The sequence below is a fragment of the Paramisgurnus dabryanus genome, chromosome 1, assembly GCF_030506205.2.
Source record: "Paramisgurnus dabryanus chromosome 1, PD_genome_1.1, whole genome shotgun sequence".
NCBI classification, from domain to species: domain Eukaryota; kingdom Metazoa; phylum Chordata; class Actinopteri; order Cypriniformes; family Cobitidae; genus Paramisgurnus; species Paramisgurnus dabryanus.
The window spans coordinates 8993021-9000523 of record NC_133337.1 but is presented as its reverse complement, the minus strand read 5'-3'; the positions used below and the strand labels follow the sequence as shown (position 1 = coordinate 9000523).

The window sequence follows — 7503 nt, the reverse complement described above, 5'->3', positions numbered from 1 at the left end:
CTCTCCCCACATCTTTTCTCAAAAAGGTGCTTAACTGCTTAGAAACTGACCTCTTAAAAATAGTAAACACCTCTCTGATCACAGGCACTTTTCCAGAGTCATTAAAAACAGCAGTTGTAAAGCCTCTCCTAAAAAAGAGTAACCTAGACAAAACCATACTTAGCAACTACAGACCTATCTCAAATCTTCCGTTTATAAGCAAGATCGTTGAAAAGGTTGTTTTCAATCAGCTGAACAAATTCTTAAACTCAAATGGCTATCTGGACAACTTTCAATCTGGTTTCCGTCAGCATCACAGCACAGAGACAGTGCTCATAAAGATAATAAATGATATTCGCTTAAACTCTGATTCAGGTAAAATATCAGTGCTGGTGCTACTAGATCTTAGTGCTGCCTTTGACACAGTAGATCACACCATACTCTTACATAGACTGGAAAACTGGGTAGGGCTCTCTGGGATGGTTCTCAAATGGTTAAAAACATACCTACAAGGAAGAGGTTACTATGTGAACATAGGTAACCATAAATCTGAGTGGACATCCATGACATGTGGAGTCCCACAGGGTTCAATTCTTGCACCCCTTCTGTTTAATTTGTATATGCTCACACTTGGTCAAATAATGAAAAAGAACCAAATTGCTTACCACAGCTATGCAGATGACACCCAGATATACTTAGCCCTGTCACCCAATGACTACAGCCCCATTGACTCTCTATGTAAATGCATTGATGAAATTAACTGTTGGATGCGTCAAAACTTCCTCCAGTTAAACAAAGACAAAACCGAAGTCATTGTATTTGGAAATAAAGATGAAACTCTCAAAGTTAACACATACCTTGACTCTAGGGGTCTAAAGACACAAAATAAAGTCAGAAATCTTGGTGTAATTTTAGAGTCTGACCTTAATTTCAGTAGTCACGTGAAAGCGATAAGCAAATCAGCTTACTACCATCTCAGAAATATTGCCAGAATTAGATGTTTTGTCTCAAGACAGGACTTAGAGAAACTTGTTCATTCTTTCATCACCAGCAGGGTGGATTACTGCAATGGACTCCTTACTGGGATCCCCAAAAAGACCATTAGACAGCTGCAGCTCATACAGAACGCTGCTGCCAGAATTCTGACCAGAACCAAAAAATCTGAGCACATCACTCCAGTCCTCAGGTCCTTACACTGGCTTCCTGTTACATTTAGAATAGACTTTAAAGTATTGTTACTCGTTTATAAATCACTTCATGGCTTAGGACCCAAATACATGACAGATATGCTAACTGAATATAAACCTAACAGATTACTCAGATCATTAGGATCAGGTCAGTTAGAAATACCAAGGGTTCACTCAAAACAAGGTGCGTCAGCATTTAGCTTTTATGCCACCTCTAGCTGGAATCAACTTCCAGAAGAGATCAGATGTGCTTCAACAGTAAATACTTTTAAATCTAGATTAAAAACACATCTGTTTAACTCTGCATTTACTGAATGAGCACTGTGCTGCTTCACACTGACTGCACCTTTAACTCAAGTCACTTTTACTCCTGTTTTATTCTTTTTAACATTTTAAACTGTTTTATTAAAATCACATTTATTTTCTTTAATTGTTATTTTAAATTCTCATGTATCTTTGTCTTTATTGTGATCTTATCGTGTAAATCTTATTTTTACATTTTCTTTTTCTTTTTTATATATTGTTTTCTCATTTCTGTGTAAAGCACTTTGAATGACCTCTGTGTATGAAATGTGCTATACAAATAAACTTGCCTTGCCTTGCCTTGCCTTGCCTTGCCTAGGGTGACCATACGTGCCATTCTTCCCGGACGCTTCCTGGCCAGGATTTCGGGTGCGTTTTCCAAAAGTCATATTTGTCGACCACATATGTCATTGAGGCTTATTATTTCAGGTTCTATTTCAGAAAAGCAACCGTTACATTTTAAGGTAAGAATGAAACTACAATAGTATGTTTTATGTTTTGGTAACGCTTTAGATTACAGCCCGGAAAGTACTGCGTAAGTACAGCGAATTTACAGCGTATGTTTCTGTAATTATAGTGTACTTATGAAGTAGGTACGTGTAATTATAAGGGAACAATTTATAATATTGGTGGAATAAAGGGGTAACAACCAGGATATATTTAGTAAATTACTGCGTAAGTGCAGTGAATTTACAGCGCAAGTTTCTGTAATTATAGTATACTTATGAAGTACGTACGTGTATTTATAAGGGAACAATTTATAATATTTGGGGAATAAAGGGGTAACAACCAGGATATATGCAGTAAAGTACTGCGTAAGTGCAGTGAATCTACAGCGCAAGTTTCTGTAATTATAGTATACTTATGAAGTACGTACGTGTATTTATAAGGGAACAATTTATAATATTTGGGGAATAAAGGGGTAACAACCAGGATATATGCAGTAAAGTACTGCGTAAGTGCAGTGAATTTACAGCGTAAGTTTCTGTAATTATAGTATACTTATGAAGTACGTACGTGTATTTATAAGGGAACAATTTATAATATTTGGGGAATAAAGGGGTAACAACCAGGATATATGCAGTAAAGTACTGCGTAAGTTCAGCGAATTTACAGCATACATTTCTGTAATTATAGTATACTTCCCAGCGGGAACCTTGATGTCAATTTGACGTCAAATATTAGGCAAGATTCCCAGTCGGCATTTCAACGTTGATTCAACGTTGAATCAACGTCAGGTACCAACGTTGAATCAACGTTGGATTACCTTTCGGTTTTGCAAAAAATTTCAACGTTGAAATCACGACGTTGTTTCAACGTCACACTTTCAACATAGGTGAATTATGGTTGATATCATGACGCAATTTCAACCTTCTATTTCCTTGTTGTTTTTAACACTAAATATAGATTTTTACTTTACACTGCAATACTCACTAAATTATTTACTGTAAACGTGTCATTTTTAGTGCAATTATCATATGAATGCAACTTGCTATGCATAACTTACAGTACAACCCCATTCATAGAACTAAACACTTAAGGAAGGTAAAGTTTAAATGTGGACAAATAAGATGGCAGGTGCCTACCCTTTCCAAATAAACATGAAAGCAGCTGTTAAAATATTTTTTTATGGATAAAACACATTCTTTCAAACAGTTAGGTTTCCAGTTAGTAGTGCATAAGTGGAATTTTCTAAATATATAATAAAGTCATAAAATATGAAACAAAATCATGTTTAAAAGTCATTTTATTAATCTGAATAGAAAAACTGCAAATATGAATTTTGTTGTTGGTTTAGTTGACAGTCTTCTTATGGCCACCACCCCCCATCTATTCTGGCTCATGCTGTACTTAATACGATGACAGCATCTAAGGAGGGAAAAAACAAGATATTTAATTTTCAAAAAATGCTGCATTTTAGCCCATGTACAAAAAAATCTTGTTATTGCACATCAGGGCAAGATGCGTTTTCTTTGATAGTCTGACTTGAAACATTGCATAGCCATCTGATGAAAGAACAAAGCTGTTGTGTTTACGAAGATGGCAATGAGGTTCAATTAATATAATCTACAGTGCATTCAGAAATCATACACCTTTCACTTTCAATTTTATGTTGTTGCATGATACTGTAATTGTTTAGATATTTTTACAAAGTAACAACAGGATTTTAGAAACTTTTGCAAATGTATGAAAAAAGAAAACATATCATATTTACATTATACATAATCAGACCCTTTGCAACAACTGAGGTTGCAGAGATGTTTCTACACCTTAAATCATCCTGATGAACACAAAGATTTTTTAAGGAATGTCTGCAACCAAACTGACCAGAAGCACCATTACCTTACATAGTAGGATAAAAGAATACTATGGTAGTGAATGGTGCTTCTGATCGATGTGGTTACAAATGAATCCAATACTGAACGCTTAAGTGATATTAACTTTATATTTTCAACATCCCCAAATGAGATGCTTAACAAAGCAAACACTGACAGGTTGCTTTATGTTTGGGTCAAACAGCCTTTTGTGTAGTCCCTTACCAATGAAATCGAAGATGGACTTCAGAACTTCTGGATTGTCTGTGTAAGCCTTTAAACTCGCCCAGACCAGCAAGGCATCTTGTTAGCAGACATCCTGACCTGATCAAAAACTTTTGATTAGGAGATGTTCTAATCCTATTTTTAATATATGTTTTACAAACTTACCACAGGTGATCTGGCAAAGAGACTTACGAAACAGCATCTTCCCAAATCTCCTCTTCAGGTTCATCTTAGCGATCATTGCATTTGATAAAGTTTGGAAAAAGAAAAACAAATTTCATTAGTATAGAAATATAAATGTAATCTTGTGGTAAGAAATACAGAAAACTGTGGCCCAAGTACAACTTTTAAATAAATTAAGAATGTTTAATTTTTTGTCATAACACTATTCATTACCTTTTAAGAAGGAATGATATGGGGATCTGAAAAGACACACTACTTCACCTCTCTGTATTTTATCACACGTCTTCAAATTGCATGTTGATCTGCCTACAATTTAAAACACATAATAAAATAAAAACAAGTCATAGCCCCTTTTAAAAAGAAAACATAAATTGTGAAATACAAAACACTGCATCTTAATTATTAGGATTAGTAGAATTTGATTTGGTTACAAAACAAATATTAAATGCATTGTAAGGTTTTAGGGGAGACGCTTCACAAAAAAGAAATGGTAAATTACGAATTTCTATTACAACATGGTATCTTGGTGGTGCATTACCAGGGTAGGTGGCAGCTCATTGACAATTAAAAAAATTATGATTAAACCCATAATACATAAAGATAAGAACAAATAAATGCTGTCATGTACACCACCACAAAGACCCATTTTTTCTGTCAATATGAAGCCTCTATAAAACTTGCATCACCATCCACTCTGAACACTGGATTAACTTTTGCCTCTGTCTACTGAAAACAAAGTGTTTGAAATATGTAGGCCTACATACTGTAGAAGGAATAGTGGCATAGAAAAGAAATTAATTGCTGTGCTGAAAAGTAACCATTGTATCCTAAATTAGTTTCTTATATTTTCCTAATGACAATGATAAACCAGTCTTGAGAAACAAGTAGCAGGTGTTTTTAAAAAGCCACTCTCAATTCTCACCTGTGAAGTTTCTTGTGTGTCATTCTGTTTCTGATCTGACAACCCTTGCTGTCTGTTTCTTGTTCAATCTTGACAAAATATAAAAAAGTAAAATTAGTGCAATATTGGAAGAGAATTCTATAATGACTTTTATCAGAACATGAATACATACACTTGCATACTGCATTTAAGTATATACTGTAGAATAGCAGGGTTAACACAACATTACCTGATCCAGATGTAGTGGCTGTTGATGCATGAAAATCTCAGCATTGACAAGATCATCATCACTATTCTAATTTGAAGAGCTCTGATAACGAAGACATTACAAAAGAATTATAAAAATATTCTAAAAACAAGAGCACATTTGTCTAGATAACCATTATTTTCTATTTCCATTAAAACTTGCTAACTACTCAACAAGTAAGCAAAATTACACCGTTACAATGTATTTCAATTCGAATAGAACATGCAAACTTACACGACATGATATTTTCGTACAAAGGAGTTAACTTAAGTGTTTCATGCCGCTTAAAATCATGGATACTGCGCGAATGACCGCAGGTGCGATCATAAGCGTAACATGTAATTGACTGATTGCCATGGAAACATGAGGGTCACGTCGACTATCTTGTCCCTTTTAATTTTATAACTGCATTTATACACATTACCCCGTCGAGAAAACCTCAGCATGATTAATATTGGATTCGACGCCCATGTTATCACGTCATCAATAAGTTTGGATTAATGTCATTAACACGAACTGCTAAACGTATCCGTTATTGCGAATTCGTGAGCCATAAAACCAACATCTCATCTAAGTTTTAACACTTTATCAGTAATATGAATTTAAGAAACTAAGCAGCTTAACACTGACCGGACCGCACCGCACTCGAGCTGCTCCTCCTTACAAAAGGCTGATAGGTGTCTGTGGCGCCTGTAAGACCTCTCGGATATAAGTTACGCTGACTGAACTACGAAATCAACACTTTTTCACCGAAGTTGTCCAAAAAAGCCCCTACATTTATAACTAGTTGCTTTTCTGAAGCAAAAACCAAGTGGTTAAGTTGATAACACCACACCTCATATTAATTTATTAATATTCATAATAACGAAGTCCGATTTCGGCGGGAACATCCCGTGGACTAGTAAAGTAACTACTATAACGAATACATTCGCAACTAACAGAAAAAACCCCGCTTTGGCATCGTGCTTTTTGTCATACCACTTTGTATATGTGAATAAAATAACGTTATACGTTTACATTGACTTATATTTCCTTACCTCTTCTTTCTCTGAAGCATTTTCTCATGTGATATGCAAGATCTCTTCTTCTTCTTCTTCTTCTTATGTTTGGCGGGTGGCATACAACGTTAAGGTGCTACGCAAGATCTCGCAGACAGCCGTTAAAACAGTCCAGTCTCGTGTAATCTCGCGAGATTACCTCGATACCTGTATATTCAATTATTTGTTACATTTTTTTATAATTTCATCAATTTTATAAAATGAGTTTTTAAATTTTTTTTCTGAATGATTCACATATTATAAAACATTATTTTATTGTCTCTCTGCAACCATTTACTTCACTGTTGTTTCAACGTTGTTTCAACGTTGAATCAACGTTGAACAAACAACTGACGTTATTTCAACCAAATTTCAACGTTGATTTTTAAGCATTTTATTAACCTTTTTCAACCGTTTACCATTCACCGTTGTTTCAACGTTGTTTCAACGTTGAACAAACAACTGACCTAATTTCAACCAAATTTCAACGTTGAAGGTCGGTCATATGCCCGCTGGGTTTGATCAAGATGCTGCAAAGCATCATTTCAAAGTTAGATTATACATTAAGTCATTCTGGTGGTTAATTTGTGAAAATATGAGTTTTATTCCATACTGAAATTGATTATGTAAGTATACGGGCCAACATGTTTGACATTGAGTTGACGTCAAATCAACGTCATGTTAGGCGTTCAGTTGATGTCAAATTGACATCAAATTGATATCAATGTAAATTTAAAATAATAAAATAATTAACTGGGGCCTTAAAATGCATCCATTTGGCACATATGTTTTGAATCATATGTTGTTGGAATTCTGCAACTTCTGTGGGTAAAACAAATAAACAAACAAAAAAAAACTATTTATGTGAATTACTGTTAATGAAATAATTAAGCGAACAGTAATTATTATATTTGACAAAAAAGGGCAGCATTTTTGCTGTAACCCCACATGAAGTACTTATTTTTTTTTTATCATTTTTTATTTTTAGTGATATTATATACTTTAAAATTAAAATACATTTGCTGTAATTGATAATGAAATTGTAATACCCTATAATGTAAGCATATAAAGTATTACAACTACATGGTAATTTATGGAAAATTTACATTAGTTAGAGTTTTCATAG

At 34.3% G+C, this 7503-nt stretch overlaps 1 long non-coding RNA gene across 3 annotated transcripts; it reads right to left on the bottom strand.

Annotated features, from left to right (window-relative positions):
- Nucleotides 1–3217: 3217 nt before the first annotated feature.
- LOC135747132 (uncharacterized) lies at nucleotides 3218–6887 on the bottom strand. Of its 3 annotated transcripts, none has more exons than XR_010531684.2 (7): nucleotides 5971–6887; nucleotides 5323–5403; nucleotides 5115–5182; nucleotides 4406–4498; nucleotides 4175–4238; nucleotides 4010–4108; nucleotides 3218–3338 (listed from the first exon to the last, which is right to left on the bottom strand). It is a non-coding gene; the product is annotated as an uncharacterized lncRNA (long non-coding RNA). The 3 variants fall into 3 exon arrangements; XR_010531686.2 differs by having other exon boundaries at nucleotides 4454–4498; XR_010531685.2 differs by lacking the exon at nucleotides 5971–6887 and adding an exon at nucleotides 5575–5964.
- Between the last annotated feature and the right edge of the window lie 616 nt (nucleotides 6888–7503).